This window comes from Crinia signifera, chromosome 2, assembly GCF_055691185.1.
Source record: "Crinia signifera chromosome 2, ASM5569118v1, whole genome shotgun sequence".
NCBI classification, from domain to species: domain Eukaryota; kingdom Metazoa; phylum Chordata; class Amphibia; order Anura; family Myobatrachidae; genus Crinia; species Crinia signifera.
In genome coordinates this window covers 359614533-359632113 of record NC_139218.1, presented here as the reverse complement: position 1 = coordinate 359632113, position 17581 = coordinate 359614533, and the positions used below count along the sequence as shown (strand labels likewise).

Sequence of the window (17581 nt, the reverse complement as noted above, 5' to 3'; positions counted from 1 at the left end):
AAGGCGCTAGCTGCTCTCACCTCCCAGCACCCCCCTAACCCTGCCCGTCTCCATGAAGTGGAGACAGGCAGGGTCCCACCGCCCAGCCGCCGAGAGACTGGGACGCGCCTCCCAGTCTGATGGAGTCCCTCTCCCCCAGCACTTGCCAGTGGGGACATTCTGGTGAGCGCCGGGCAAAGAAGAGATGGGGTCCATCTGTATGTATAATGTGTGGTTTATTGTTGAAATGTTTGTGTCATGTGTCTCTGAATATGTGTCATTTGTATCCATCTAATGTAGATAGTACTGACATGCGCTGAAGTGTTAGTTAAATGTTTTATTTTTTAATTCAAAAATATTCTCTTATTTTGCTGCATCAAACACTGTGATATGACTGTAATTTCACTTGTCCATCTCATGTTCGTTCACACATTAACAATCATATGTAGTCATGACCACACAATACTATTATTAACGAAGCCAAACATACCTTTTCCACACCATTTACTTACCATCCGTCTGCATGCACACACAACTATTTACACATCAATATTGTGACCGAAGCTAAACCCTTTTTATTACAGTCATTTAAACGAAACACCAACACACTATACACATCCGAACAATTTTGGTTTTAAAAGAAAAACTTAAAATAACAAAACATTGTAACAAAAAAAAATTATTGATCCATTAGCGCCATTATGGCGCTGATGAAGACTACTGCATAGCGCAATTGTCCTGCCAAATCAGTCAGCATCTGCTGCAGTGCCTGTCTTCTTCGTGGTGAATCTGTAGGGATGGAAATTGTTTGTATAAATTTGGGTAGTACAGATGGTGTAATGGTTAGCATTACTGCCTCATAGCACTGAGGCCATGGGTTCAATTCCCGCCATGACCCTAACTTGTGGAGTTTGTATATTCTCCCCGTGCTTGCGTGGGTTTCCTCCAGGTACTCCGGTTTCTTCCCACAATCCAAAAATATACTGGTAGGTTAATTGGCTCCCAACAAAATTAACCCTAGATGTGTGTTTGTGTACTTGTGGTAGGGAATATAGATTGTAAGCTCCATTGGGGCAAAGACTGATATACAGTAAATGTTCAAATATTCTCTGTAAAGCGCTGAGGAATATGTATGCACAATGTAAGAAATGGTCAATAGAATAATATATGACATACTGTAACACAGTGTTTTTCAACCAGTGTGCCGTGGCACACTAGTGTGCCTTAAGCTGTTCTCAAGTGTGCCCCCACATTTAGAGATGCCCAATCCCATTTACAGCTACCACCAGTTCAAATGTTGCTTACTGGTCTCTTCTTTTCATGCAAAGGGCCAATGTATTTTATTTTTGTTACCTGTGGGGACCAGTGTGATTGTTTTTAATGTGGGGGCCAATAGGTGTTTTTTTTCCTGTGGTGGCCAAAGTGTTTTGCCCTGTGGGGATCTTAGGGTGTGCCTTGGCAATTTTAAAGTCTTATTTAGTGTGCCGCAAGGTAAAAAGGTTGAAAATCACTGCTGTAACAGATACACACACATACAATTTATTTATTATTTATTAACAGTTTCTTATCTAGCGCACACATATTCCGTAGCGCTTTACAGAGGATATTTGAACATTCACATCAGACCCTGCCTCAGTGGAGCTTACAATCTATATTCCCTACCACATGTACATGCACCCACAGACAATCTAGGGTTAATTTGTTAATTCGCTTACCAGTATATTTTTGAATTGTGGGAGGAAACCGGAGTACCCGGAGAAAACCCACGCAAGCACGGGGAGAATATACAAACTCCGCACAGTTAGGATACACAATTAACAATATAGTACTTACGGGCTGCTACATCATCACCAGACATTCTTGTTTGGGTGGCGGCATCCGCATATTGGATGGCTGCTGTGGGACTTTGGGATGGCTGTTGGCTGGGGGAATGGGACGATTGGGGGGATGAGGTGTAGCAAACAAGAGGAAGGTTTTGGGTGGGGGAAAGGTCAGGTTGGTGAGATGGGTTTTGGGTGGGGGACAGGTCAGGTTGGGGAGTGAGCCTGCTTGGTGGCGCTGTGGCTGCTGGTCCGCCACCTGAGCTCTTCTGGTGCGGCATCTGCATTTGGTTTTCTGTGTGTTTACAGTTTCCATAAAGGGGAGGGAAATAAAATAAAAAAAATTAGTTATGTCCACCACAACAAAAACAATAACACACACACATATACAGATCGCTGTGTGAATACTCCAGTCACCAATGAATAAAACATTTTCCATTCCCCCTGCCCACCAATGTTTTTGCATGAATGCACGCACCCACCCCATGACCACCAATGTGTACCATGCATGGTACCCCCTGCCCACCAATGTAGCATGCATAGATTTGTAGCATGTATGCAACCAATTCCCACCAATTTGTAGCCTACATATATCGCAGCATGTAAAATATAGTGTACACGTATGCTGTATTTTACATGGTGCATTACGTGTAGGCTATACTTTTTTTTGCAGCGTGTAAAATACAGCCTACATGTAGGTTGCTCATTGTTGCTAATTAGTGGAAGGTCAAAGTGTGACCCACACAGGTGGAGAAATCTAAAAGTACAGGAGTAATGCCGCCCATACACGTCCCGATACGGGCGTGCGTTCCGTGCTTAACTAGCACGTATCACATCGCATTGCATGTTCTGTGCATGCAATGAAAACTAAGTACAAAAAGTATGTGCAAGCATTGGAGTAAGTATGTGAGTCTGGGGGAGCCGTAACAGTCTGTAAAATTGGTCTTTTTATACACTGGATACAGTATTGATACTTAACAGTACAGATGGTCTATAGTATAGGTGGTTTCAAACATTTAAATAAGACACCGTAAGTGGTCAGAAAAAGGTTAAACATAATAAATAAATACAGAAACATGGGGTACGGTCATTAGGTCGACAAACAATTGATAGACATGCATTGGGTCTACACTATTAAGTCGACATGCATAAAGATTGACAAGGGTCTAGGTTTTTCACAGTTTTTTGAGCCGACATGTGCCAACAGGTGGTATTTCATGCCCTACCATCCACTAGGGCATAGTGGGAGAATAAAATACTGTGCCAAGCGCAGTGAGGCACCTTGCCCCGAAGCATGGCGAGTGCAGCGAGCCATGTGTGGGGACGCTGTGCTACGTTTCAGTGTCCATGTCGACATTCAGGTCAAAAACAGTGAAAAACCCCATGTTGACCTTTTGACTGTCAACCTTGTCCATGTTGACCTAATGCTTGTGTCAACCTAATGACATGTCGACCTAGACACATGTCAACCTAACTGCTGTAGACCTAATGATCCATACCCCACAAACGTAACCAAGCCAGTACTGCACTTTCTAAGCTCACAATCTCCAGGGCCATTTTAAGAGCAGGGCAGGCCCCTGGGAAAACCGATTCATTGGGCCACCAACACCCCCTCCCCCACCAGAGTGAAAGCGAGAGTATCAGCATCACTGTCCACCCTGTGGGTGCCGGACGGGGTCCCAACAGGCATATACCCAACGTCGGGATCCCGACTGTCAAAACACAGACAGCCTGGTTCCTGACGGCCACCCGCTATTTTCACAACCACCATAGAGGGAGAATAGAATAGGTGGCTCGAATAGCTAGCCACCGTATGTGAGCCACCGTGCCCGCAGTGCGGCGAGCCCGCAAGGGGCTTAGTTGCGCTCACCATGCTGTCTGGGTCTGGCCAGTCGGGATCCTGACTGTCGGACCCCTGTACCACACCCCACCCTGTAGGGTCCCTGTGCCGGTGTTTGCAGGACAGTCTGGCAGAGATGGGCGCTGTTAGTGTGATGCACACTGCCCGCTAACTGCAGCCTCCCTGCAGGGCAACAACCCATCCCCGCAGTCCCATTCATGGTCTCCCCATTCTCCGGTGGCTGCAGCCTCAGGGCGACAACCCAAGACTGCTAGCAGAAGCCGGGTCTCCGGCTTCTGTGCAGAGAGTGACAGGACTGTGCATGATCCTCTGGCATCGGACAGCACAGCGTAACCCGGCTGTGGCAGGCGGGGAGAAGCCGGGGATGGAAATTGTTTGTATAAATTTGGCAGTACGGACGGTGTAATGGTTAGCATTACTGCCTCATAGTACTGATGTCATGGGTTTGATTCCCACCATGGCTCTAACTGTGCAGAGTTTGTATATTCTCCCCATGCTTGGGTGGGTTTACTCCGGTTTCCGCCCACAATACAAAAATATACTGGTAGGTTAAAGAGGGCCCATCAAAATTAACCCTAGAATGTCTGTGTGTGTGTGTACATGTGGTAGGGGGTATAGATTGTAAACTCCACTGGGGCAGGGACTGATGCGAATGTTCAAATATCCTCTGTAAAGCTCTGCGGGATATGTGTGTGCTAGATCAGAAACTGGTAATAACTAAATAATAATAATACAACAGATATACCAAACACATACATACTGTACATACACAATGAACAATATTTGGTACTTACGGGCCGCTTCATCATCACCAGAAATTCTTGTTTGGGTGGTGGCATCCGCATATTGGATGGCTGCTGTGGGACTTTGGGATGGCTGTTGGCTGGGGGAATGGGATGATTGGGGGGATGGGGTGTAGCAGACAAGGGGAAGGTTTTGGGTGGGGGAAAGGTCAGGTTGTGGGTATGGGTTTTGGATGGGGGACAGGTCAGGTTGGTGAAATGGGTTTTGGATGGGGGACAGGTCAGGTTGGTGGAATGGGTTTTGATTGGGGGACAGGTCAGGGTGGTGGAATGGGTTTTGGGTGGGGAACAGGTCAAGTTGGTGAAATGGGTTTTGGGTGGGGGAAAGGTCAGGTTGGTGGGATGGGTTTTGGGTGGGGGACAGGTCAGGTTGGGGAGTGAGCCTGCTTGGTGGCCCTGTGGCTGCTGGTCCCCCACCTGGGCTCTTCTGGTGCGGCATCTGTATTTGGTTTTCTGTGTGTTTCCAGTTTCCATAAAGAGGAGGGAAATAAAAATTAAAAAAATTAGTTATGTCCACCACAACAAAAACAATAACACACACACACACACACACACACACACACACACACACACACACACCACTGTGTGAATACTCCAGTCACCAATGAATAAAACGTTTTCCATTCCCCCTGCCCACCAATGTTTTTAAATAGTTTGATCTCCCCACTGCCCACCAATGTTTTAGCAAGTACAGTATGCATGCATATATGAAGCATGCATGCAAACGTAATAAACCACTGGCCAGCAATGTTTTAAACATGCATGCACCATGGATGTGCAGTGAGGTAAATGGCTCAAGAGTCCCTGACAAGTACCAGAGCCAGATTTGCACACAATATATGAGCCATGGGGTACATGCCGGCATTATACACATGTGCAGCAGTATATACTGCTGGAGATTCACTGAGTTTTGATAAGAAATGTGCAGAAAAGGTAGCCAGGTGAGGCACATCCTCACCTGCCATAAACTTTTTGCTCCAGAGTTTTTACTTTAAACATTATTAGAATAATAAAAATAAGATTTTTTAAATATATTCTTTGTATTTTTGACATACTTTATAAAATCAAAATTCTGGCATATAAGCTAGTATGACAGGAAAGCACACCTCCCAACATAACCCCCTCTAGGAGTGACGCAATGCTCTGCTCCTGGAGGGGGTTAGCTGGTGCTTCTAAGAACGTGACATTAGGGCCTTATTCTTGTTCACTGTCTTAGATGGACAAACCATGTGCCCTGCAGGGGGCAGATGTTACTTGTGCAAAGAGACATCTGTTTTGAACAGTTTACGTGGTCAGAAAGGTGTTTCACCACAGGTGATGGCAATCATACATTACCAGGGAAGTCCAAGAGCAGAGCAATGTGTCCCTCCTGGAGAGTGTTGTGTTGGGTGGTATGGGAAAGGCTGTGCCTCACCCCACTGGCATGCACACTTTATAGGCCACTGGCCACCAATGTCTGTCAAATGTGCACTCCACACTACCAATGTTACTAGCATGCATGCACGCACCCCACCCCATGACCACCAATGTGTACCATGCATGGTACTCCTTGCCCACCAATGTAGCATGCATACGTTTGTAGCACATATGCAACCAATTCCCACCAACATGACCCATTCCGTTAGGTAAAAAATGCTCTGTTTCTGGACTTCCATCTTAATTGATAATTGCAGTCACCTGTGTTTAACTAGTTCAGTGATGATAACGGTGTTCCAGCATGGGTGAAGGCAATCCTAAAATTAAGGAAAAAGTCCAGAAGCAAAGCATTTTGTACCTAATGGAATGGGTCATGTTGGAGGGTAGGTTTGTAGCCTACATGTATTGCAGCATGTAAAATATAGTGTACATGTACGCTGTATTTTACACGCTGACAGTGGCGTAACTATAGCGCCGCAGCACCGGCGACGGCAGGGAGGCACTGACTAAGTGTGGGCACCTGGGGGGACTACGGGCACTATTGTTACGCCCCCAGTTCCCCCTTCCTTGTAGGTGCAGCGGGGTGCGGGCAGGGGGGTCTGTGCGGCACGGGTGTACCTGCAGCGCTGTCTAGAAGCCGCGGTGAGAGGGTTCCCTGCGGCGCTGTGTAGTGAGTTGGTGCCGGGTCCCTGCAGTGTCTTGGAAATAACCGGGCGGCGGTGCGGGAAGCGCTTCTGATTTTGAAAACACTGGCTGCACGCTGATTGGCTGAGATTCAGCCAATCAGCGTGATTTGACAGTCGGGATCCTGACTTCGGGTCTTTTTATACACTGGATACAGTATTGATATTTAAAAGTACAGATGGTCTATAGTATCGGCTGTTTCAAACATTTAAATAAGAAAAGTGGTCATGAAAATGTTAAACATAATAAATAAATACACAAACATGGGATGTGGTCATTAGACCGACAAGCATTGGGTCGACATGGGTCTAGGTCGACATGGGCAAGGACGACAGTCAAAAGGTCTACATGGGGTTTTTCACTGTTTTTTTGAGCCGACATGTGGTATTTCATGCCCTACCATCCAGTAGGGCATGGTGGGAGAATAAAATAGTGTGCCCAAAGCATGGCGAGCGCATTGAGCCATGTGAGGGGACGCGGTGCTATGTTTCCGTGTCTATGTTGACATTTGGGTCAAAAACCCCTAGTCCACATTTTGACTGTCGACCTTGTCCATGTTGGCCTAATGAGTTATACCCCACAAACAAAACAGAACTGGGGCTCTCCCCTTGTGACAGGCAGCCGGTCCACACTACTACTTCCAGCACTAAATACCAGCGTTGCTGCTTGTGGCCACACAGAAGTGATCTCATAGGCACACAGCATCACAGCCCCCACATTGGCACTTGCTCTTAGCCCTCATCACAGCCCACTACAGCCCTTCTACTCTGTATGGGAAAACTCTGCCCATGCAATAGGGCTCAACAAAGAAGTCTGATAGGTGTCTGACACTGCAGACTGCCGGGGGCGCAATCTAGCAACTGCCACAGACGACTGATCCCTCCGCGAAGCCGAGATACTCAATCCGAAGCCCGGCAGACCGAGCAGCAACCCTAAGGGTCGTCCCAGACAGTGCAGACGTATACTGGACACCAGAGATGGTGCCCACACTCTATACCGCTTCTCCAGTCCACTTGGGATGACATGCCCAATGACCACATCACTCCCGCCTATCTATCAGAAATCTAACCAGCGGCCCCATGACCGCTTCCATGTAACTTACTCTCTCTCCAGCATGGTCAAGTCTGGAAAAAAGAAAGGAAGCACTCCGAAGCCAAAAGTGAATTCCACCCAAGGAGGTCTGAGATCCTTCCTATTCTCTACCACCCCCAGTGACTTTGAAAATAACACCTCATCAGGTCCACCATCCAGCTGTTCCACCCCGTCCCGCCTTCCCACGACAATGGAACAATCTTCCCCCACCCAGGATGAGCCTTCTCGTAAAGAACTCTTGGCGTTCATGAAAACTCTACCTACTGAACAATATATACAAGACACCATGAGAAAGGAGCTGGCAATAATTAAGCAATATGTATCCCAACTAGCTGAAAGAGTAGATGCCCTTGAAGACCAGCAGGAATCCGCTAACACCTTCACACACTCCCTCTGTGAAGTCATTGCAGCCCAAACACTCAAATTCAAATCTCTCAGAACAAGGGTTCTAGATCTCGACAACAGAGGCCGACGTAATAACATCAGAGTTAGAGGCATCCCCGAAGACATCCCCCCGACAAATTTAATAGACGTATTAACCAAAATCTTCAACGAGGTCCTGGAGAAAGATCCCTCAAACACCATTACCTTTGACCAAGCACACCGTGCGCTCAAACCAAGAGGTCTCCCCTCAGACCGCCCAAGAGATGTTATATGCCGCCTGCACTACTTTTCCGAAAAAGAAGAGATAATGAATAAAGCACGGAGATCAGATGGGCTGACATTTAACGGTGATCCAATTGCTTTATACCAAGACCTGTCCTGGCATACCCTCCAGCAGAGGAAAACCCTCAAACCTATCACGGACGAATTGCGCAAACGCCAACTGAAATACAGATGGGGTTTTCCCTTCCAACTTCAGGTATCTCAGTCGGGAAAAACCTACTCCCTACAATCTCCCTCGGATCTCCAAACCTTCTGCTCTGGCCTTGGACTCCCTCCAATAAAGATCCCCGACTGGGAATTTAATCCTCCAGACTTAACCCCCCCTCAACTAACCAAAAATGGAACCCCTTGGCAAACCGCTCGGGATACCAGAAAGAAACCTTCCTCGACCCCTGCTACCAGTCAAGATTTCCTCGCCAATGATCCAGCATTCTCCGGGTCGATGTGAACATATTCAAACCCCAAACAACTCATGGACTGCCAAAGTGTCAACAGTCGGGTGAGGCAAACCTTTGTTTTCGTTCATCAACACTGCCCGTCCAAGAGACTCTTGTTCATTTTTGGCCATTTCTATAAGGTTTAAATGCATAAAAATGCCGTTTGGCTGATGCTGGTTATACACATATTTCATACATTTTTCATTATGCTTTAAAATAACACTTTTTCTGTGGTGCCCCAGGTGGCGTCCCCTAAATACCACCCTCTCCCGCACCTAGCCATATTGGCCCAATGAGAAACCTGGTACACAATACCAAGGGTTGTCTCATGGCGGGATGTTATGTTCTATTGATGTTTAACGTTGTTTTACTTTTTTACCCTATGTTCCCTCATCCTCCACCTCCTCTCACTTTCTCCCCCACTGACCAATCCGAATGTCATATTGCTAAACTGACCTCTGCACAAGATGTCATCTCCAGGTAGACTTAAAATTGTTTCATTCAATGCCAGGGGTCTGAATATCCCCGAAAAAAAGGTCCCAATTACTAGATATGTTGTGGTCTGAAAGAGTAGATGTAGCATTGATACAAAAAACGCACTTTAAGGTTTCCGCACAACCCCCCTCCTTAACCAATTACAGATTCCCCTTAGCGTTCTACTCTAACAACCCTGACAACAAAACTAAAGGTGTGGCTATAATATTCTCACGATCCTTACAAATTACTGAAACTGAGTCCCACAAAATAGTCCCCGGAAGGTTATTGGTGGTTACTTGTTCTATCTTCTCTCGACCCTACACATTTGCAGCTCTGTACGCCCCTAATTGCGATCAAGCTCTATTTCTCAACTCACACTTACCAAAATTAGAACCACTCTCTAAGGGCACTATCATTCTAGGAGGAGATCTTAACTGGTCCATAGAACCTTCCATAGACACCTCCCCCCCCTCTCCTAGATTCTCGGTGCACAAACACAAACAAGTAAAGAAGCTACTACACAACTTACAGTTAGCAGACTCTTGGAGAACTCTGAATCCCAATGGTCGTGACTATACCTTTTTTTCCCACCCACATCAGACTTACTCCCGCTTGGACTACCTATTTATAAGTCACAGACACCTCCCACAGATAATTCAAACCGACATTGGATCAATTCATCTGTCATACCACGCTCCGGTCTTTTTGACCCTTGCGACCTCCCCTAGTAACCCAGCCCAATGGACGTGGCGTCTTAATGAATCCCTCCTCCATGACAAATATTGTAAATCTGAACTAGACAAAACACTGGCTGACTACTTTGAGATCAATGAGACAGGAGAGGTCTCAGAGACGATCCTTTGGGAAGCGCACAAATGCGTTGTGAGAGGTAAATTGATCCAACTAGGCTCATACATGAAAAAATCTAGAACGTCAGCTATGGACACACTACTAAAAAAAATCCACCTCTTAGAAACCCAAATCTTCCCTTGCACCCGCTGATCTTCTGGAATTATCCGAAGCTCGGGATCAATTGAAGAAATTGCTAAATATTAAGACACAATCATCTATACGAAAATGTAATTATAGATATTATCACTGGGGCAATAAACCCGGGCGCCTATTAGCGCAGGCCCTTAAGACCCAAAGAGCAGCCTCATTTATTTCCAGCATGAGAAACGGAGCAGGCTCGGTCTGCTTTAAAACGCCTGAAATTGCTACATGTTTCAAGGAATACTATTCTGCACTATACAACCTCCCAAACCCTTCTTCTACAACAAACCCTATTTCAAACCTAATTAAATCTAAACAATACCTAGAAAGGGTGGCATATCCCACACTCCCGTCAGCGGCCAGAGACTCCCTAGAAAAGCCCTTTACAACACTAGAGGTAGATCAGGCCATAGCCTCCTTACCCTCAGGAAAGAGTCCAGGCCCAGACGGTTTCACGGCATTATACTATAAAACTTTTAAAGATGTCCTAACCCCCCGAATAGTTCAGGTCTTCAACTCCATATCAACCAATAATTACTTTCCCCCTCAAGCTCTAGAAGCCCAAATCACTGTTATCCCAAAACAAGGGAAAGATCCCTCTGTTTGCCCTAGCTACAGGCCAATATCACTGCTTAATGTTGATTTAAAACTATATGCAAAACTATTGGCCACTAGACTGAACGAATTCCTTCCAATGCTAATCCACAACGACCAGGTAGGCTTTGTCCCTGGCCGTGAAGCAAAAGATAATACCACAAAAATTATCTCTTTAATCCACCTAGCTACTAAAAGCCAAATCCCTACCATTTTACGGTCGACCGATGCCGAAAAGGCCTTCGACAGGGTCAACTGGGACTTTATGAGAGCAGTGCTAGAGCATATTGTATTAGGCCCCGTAACTCTCCATAGAATATTAGCCCTCTATTCACAACCCTCTGCCCGAGTTCGAGTCAACGGAACTCTATCTGACACTTTCTCTATAGGTAATGGTACAAGACAAGGCTGCCCACTCTCCCCCCTCATCTTTGTCCTCTGTATCGAGGCCCTGGCTAGGGCAATTAGGAAGAACAACCAGATCACGGGTTTACAAATAGACGACACCGATTATAAACTAGCTTTATTTGCAGATGATGTCCTATCAATTCCCACACAACCCTCTCACTCGCTACCACATTTTATACAGGAGCTAAACACTTTTAGTTCCCTCTCCAATTTTAAGGTCAATACCACCAAGTCATATGCACTTAACATCTCCACCCCCCCCCCCCCCCCCCCCCCAAAGAAATAACTGCCTTAAAAACCCTCTTCCCATTCATTTGGAAGGATTCCCACATTACATATTTCGGAGTCAAGATCACTAGCAACCTCTCACAACTTTTTTCCCTAAACTTCAACCCCATTCTTAAATCGATAAAAAATGATTTTAACAAATGGCAATATAAATCAATCTCGTGGCTGGGCCGTATTGGCGTAGTTAAAATGAATATCCTCCCTCGACTATTATATCTCCTACAAGCACTCCCGATTCAAATCCCAGACTCCTGGTTTAGAGCCACTCAATATTTAATTCAACAGTTTGTATGGGCTAGGAAGACGCCCAGAATTAGCAAATCCACTATGATGCGGTCAACTGCTCAAGGCGGATTCCAACTCCCTGATATAAAAAAATACCGACAAGCCATAATGCTTAGTAGAGTCCTAGATTGGACGCGAAGTAGGGAGACCAAGCAATGGGTGGAGCTGGAGGCCCATTGTGCCCAACAGTACCCTGAAATTTTCCCCTGGCTCCCATTCCTACCTAGACTCCTGCATCACCATCTGACTATCTCCCCTACACTAAAGTCATGGAAGATGTTACGCAACAAGCCTAACATTTCCTCAGTCATAGGTCCTCTTACATCTTTCCTGGGAAACCCCGCCTTCACTCCTGGCCTCACTCTCTCCCACTACAAACTGTGGGCACTAGAAGGCCTCTTTAGATTAGGTCAGCTCACACATAACTCTATAGTAATGCAATTCTCCGATATCCGGAAAAAGTGGGATATTCCACAAACCGACTTCTGGAAATACCTCCAAGTTCGACACTTCCTCCACACGAAGGACGCCCTAAAACAGGCAGCTAGGGACCTATCCCCCTTTGAAAGATTATGCGTGTCCCCCACCCACCCTACCCACATAATATCCTCCTTATATCAAATTCAACAACAAAACGAATCACAGCAACCTGTGCCCTTTCTTCAGAAGTGGGAAAAAGACCTAAATATTACAATTTCAGAGAAAGAATGGGAATCCATCTTTATGAAAGCTCACAAGAGCTCCATTTGAACTCAAGTTAAGGAAACCCAATATAAACTTCTGATGAGATGGTACAGAACCCCAACCCTCCTACATACTATATCCCCATCAGTCTCCCCCAATTGTTGGAGATGTAGGAAAGACCTAGGCACTATGGTACATATTTGGTGGGCATGCCCCTAATTATACCATTCTGGAAGGATGTAATCTCCATAACGGAAGATATTACCCTCACCTCCGTTCCATCCAACCCCTCTTTCTGGCTGCTAAACCATTCCACAATACCGCTTTCTTTACACAAAAAAACTTTACTATGCCACCTCAGCAATGCGGCACGTGCAATGATCCCTGCCTTTTGGAAATCTCAAACTCCGCCCACTCGGCTTACCTGGTTTACCAGGATAGACTACTACATGAATATGGAGGATTTACTCCTCAGCTCCAAAGATAGGGTGTCCGAATTCAATGCCACATGGCTCCCGTGGTTAAATTACAAATCCTCCAATGTATACAAAGACTACTTAGCCGCCCATGGTAAGACCTAATCATACTCATCCTCTGTTATACGTTAACTTATATGTTACAACAACATGCACGACGCTTGTAATGATTGGTCATTCCCTCCCCCCCCTACTCCCTCCCCCCCTCACACACCCTCCGGCTCATGCCTCCCCCCTTTCCTTAGCTCTAGTTACACCCCTTCTTTATACTTTCCTTACATATCTTTGAGACTGTAAATTGGTAACGATAATTGTAAATGCGCTACCACCAATTGTAAATTGAGACAATCATTATTGTTTTTGTTCATGTTTTCAAGTCTCTGTAACTGATTTAAATTCAATAAAAACAGAATACAAAAAAAAAAAACAGAACTGGGATACGGTCGAATAGTCGACAGCCATTAGGTCGAATGGTCGACAGTCATTAGGTCGACACTGAAGGTCAACATGGGTCTAGGTCGACAAGGATTTTTTGACTGTCTTTTGAGCAGACATGTGCCGACAGGCGGGATTTCATGCCCGAACATCCACTGGTGGGGGAATAAAATAGTGAGCCAAGCGTAGCAAGGCACCGCGCCCGAAGCATTGTGAGTGATGCGGGACACTTAAAATTGTGTCCATGTTGACTGTGTTGGCTTTCGGTAAAAAAAAAAGTCAAGACAAACCCATCTCAACCTTTTGACCGTCGACCTAACACGTGTCGACCTTGACCCAAGTCGACCCAATGAATGCCAACCATCTTATGGATCGAACAAACAAGCCCAAACCACAGAACCAGTACTGCACTTTCTAGCTCACAATCTCCCACTTCATGGTAATGCTCCTACAAAACATTGTACCAAAAAATGTTTTATTGATCCATTAGTGCCAGACTGCTGCATCGCGCAGGTGTCCTGTCACATCAGTCAGCATCTGCTGCTGTACCGGTCTTTGTTGTAGTGAATCTGTAGGGATGGAAATTGTTTGTATAAATTTGGGCAGCACGGATGGTGTAATGGTTAGCATTACTGCCTCATAGCACTGAGGTCATTGGTTCCCACCATGGCACTAACTGTGCGGAGTTTGTATATTCTCCCCGTGCTTGGGTGGGTTTCCTCCAGGTACTCCGGTTTCCTCACACAATCCAAAAATATACTGGTAGGTTATTTGGCTCTCAACAAAATTAACCCTAGAATGTCTGTGTGCATGTACATGTGGTAGGGAATATAGAGTGTAAGCTCCACTGGGGCAGGGACTGGTGTGAATATTCAACTATACTCTGTGTGCGCTATATACTGTAAGAAACTGTTAATAAAATAATTATAAATTACATAACAGATAAACACATACATACTGTACATACACAATTAATAATATAGTACTTACGGGCCGCTTCATCATCACCAGACATTCTTGTTTGGGTGGTGGCATCCGCATATTGGATGGCTGCTGTGGGACTTTGGGATGGCTGTTGGCTGGGGGAATAGGATGATTGGGGGGATGGGGTGTAGCAGACAAGGGTGGGGGAAAGGTCAGGTTGGGGGGATAAGCCTGCTTGGTGGCCCTGTGACTGCTCCCCCACCTGGGCTCTTCTGGTGCGACGTCTGCGTTTTTTTTCTGTGTGTTTACAGTTTCCATAAAAGGGGAGGGAAATAAAAAAAAAATAAAAAAAAGGAAGGAGTTATGTCCACCACAAAAAAAAAACAACGTTTGCATTTGCTACTTACCACATCGGATCCTCCTTCGCATTATTTGGAGGAGGTCGGCCTGTCGCCTCCGGAGGTCTGACCACCTCCTCTCCAATTGGGAGATGGACCTCACCACCCCTGTCCTCCTGCGTATTTTTTGCGCAGCCTCAGCATACGCTGCGCGTTTATCAGCATTGCTAATATATGGGCCGGTATGCCCCAGCAGCCGGTCCATCACCTCGGTGAGGAGCCTCAGCTCTCGCATGCTGAATGCTGCAGCTCTCATTTTGGCAATGGTGCAGCAAATAAATGCAGATCTACATATATACTATGCTACACTGTGATTGGTTGATTATCTGATATTAAGAATTAACTTTATCCATAATGTGTAAATGAACAATCATATGGCTAATAACATATGCGTGTGTATATATATTCGCTAATTTACATCTGAATATATGCGTGTATGTATGCATATATATGAGAGTATATACACGAACACATACATGCGTGTATGTGTAGATATCACTATATATGTTGTAATATTGATACAGACCTCCCAACATGATCCATTTCAGGAGGGACACAATGCTCTGCTCCTGGACTTCCCTCTTACTATATGATTGCCATCACCTGCATTGAAGAAAGGTGTTTCAACAAAGGTGGTAGTAATCATAAGATTGGAGTCCAGGAACAGAGCAATGTGTCCCTTCTGCAGAGGGTAATGTTGGAAGGTATGTTGATAGTATATGTGTTGTGGGATCTTGGCTCTAAGACAGGTAGGCACAAATCAAGTAGGTTGCCGCAAGACCGGGTTTATTAAGCAAATGAACAGGAAGCTTGGCAACAGTTCAAAGAAACAGGCTTTTCTTCAGCAGCAATAGGTAAACTATACAGTAGTTCCATTCAATTTAAACACAAAAAGGGGTATTCAATGCTGCAGCGAGCGGCCGGCGAGGGGGTTAAACAGTGAGGATTGCTGAAAACCAGAGATCCTCGCTGTTTAACCCCCGCGCCGGCCGCTCGCTCTATTCAACGCTCTGGGGGAAATCCTCGCCGTCACAGGACGGCGAGAATTCCCCAAAGCAGCGAGACCCGCGGCTACTGCAGAAAACTCGCAGTTTTTAGCCGAGGGTCTCGCTGCTTCTGGAGCCGCATCCACCAATTCCCCCTCGCTCAAAAAATGGATCGAGGGGGAATTGGCGGATGCGGAGGCTGTGTTGAATGCTGTCAGGGTGAGTGGTGACAGCGAGCAGGAAGCCCTGCTCGCTGTCACTACTCGCAAACAGCATTGAATACCTGCCAAAGTCTCTGCTCTTTTAGCTTCAGAATAGGCAGGTATAGACCAAGGCTCTCACCCTGTCTCTGTATTAGCAGGCTCTAGCAGCACCAGCTCTCTCTCTGGCTTTCTTTCTTCAATCCACACAATACCTACCCTGCTCACAGGCAGTTTCCCCTTTTTTAATCATCTCCAGAACTGCACCTGAACTCCCAACTTCAGGAAATGATGAAACCTGGTGTGTAGTATGCAAATCGTCTAGCACCAAATCCCTGGACCGTACCATCCATTTCGGGTGTGGACCAAAAGTTGGTCAACATACTGAAAAGTCGACACAATCATTAGGTTGACATGGGCAAGGTCGATAGTCAAAAGGTCGACATGGGAGCTTTCACTGTTTTTTTTTACCTGAATGTCGACACAATCAACATGGACAATGAAACGTAGCACCATGTCCCCTCGCATGCATCGCTATGCTCAGCACACTATTTTATTCTCCCACCATGCCCTAGTGAATGGTAGGGCATGAAATACTGCCTGTTGGCACACATGTCAGCTCAAAAAAACAGTGAGAGAACCACATGTCGACCTTTTGGCTGTTGGCCTTGCCCATGTCAACCTAATGCTTGTGTTGACCTAATGGCCCATACTACACCACCACCACCTGCACAGGGGGAAGAGCAGGTGAGAGCTGCCCCCCCTCTCAGCATCATCCCTGATCTGATGCCTCCATCCAGCTCCTGCAGGACATCCGCCAGCATGGGGGTGAAGCTGCAGCAATGCAGCATCAGCTTTTACAGGTCCAAACCAGGATAGCGGTGGTTCAGGAAAATACCAGGAGCTGGTTGCTCAAAATAATATATTACGTGACCTCCTGAGTAGGACGATGCCGCAACACATGTCAACCGCTGCAGCCAGGGCCGGTGCTAGGGGGTTCGGCGCCCTCCTGCAAACTATACATTTGCGCCCACATAAACTTTACAAAGGGAGGGGCGTGGCCACACAATAGTTCTCCCACTCCAAATTACACCACACAGTAGCACAATCTTAGTCACCTAACACAGCATCAGTGCCATAACTAGCCATTTTGGTGCCATGTGTTAAAAACAGGGAGAGTGCGCGCCTAAGGCTTCATAGGGAATTGGCGTGGTCACATAAAAGTACTAATAACACCATAATCCCCATAACACATTATGCTTCACACCTCAAAGCCCATTACACATTATACCACACAGAGTAATGCACATTATTCGTTATGCCACACATCATGATGCCCCTTACACAATATGCAGCACACCATAATGCCCATTACACATTAGGCCACACACCGTAATTCCCCTTACACAATATACCATGCACTATAATGCCCATATGACATTGACACACATTATGCTACACATATGCCCACATTTGTAGCGTTGCTTATTCATAACGCTCACACCAGTTGCGAAAAGTAGTTGCTCTGCTTATACGTAGTGCCCACACCTGTTGCCGACAGTAGTAGCGCCAGTGCACTATGTATAGGCAGCATTACTACTGTCAGCAACTGGTGTGAGCACGTGCATAGGCAGCGCTACTAATGTCGGCAACTGGTGTGGGCATGTGTATAGGC

At 46.1% G+C, this 17581-nt stretch overlaps 1 long non-coding RNA gene across 1 annotated transcript; it reads right to left on the bottom strand.

Annotated features, from left to right (window-relative positions):
- Positions 1-596: 596 nt before the first annotated feature.
- Positions 597-14611, bottom strand: LOC146059188 (uncharacterized). Its single transcript, XR_014470170.1, has 4 exons — positions 14389-14611; positions 4455-4916; positions 1813-2094; positions 597-768 (listed from the first exon to the last, which is right to left on the bottom strand). It is a non-coding gene; the product is annotated as an uncharacterized LOC146059188 (long non-coding RNA).
- Between the last annotated feature and the right edge of the window lie 2970 nt (positions 14612-17581).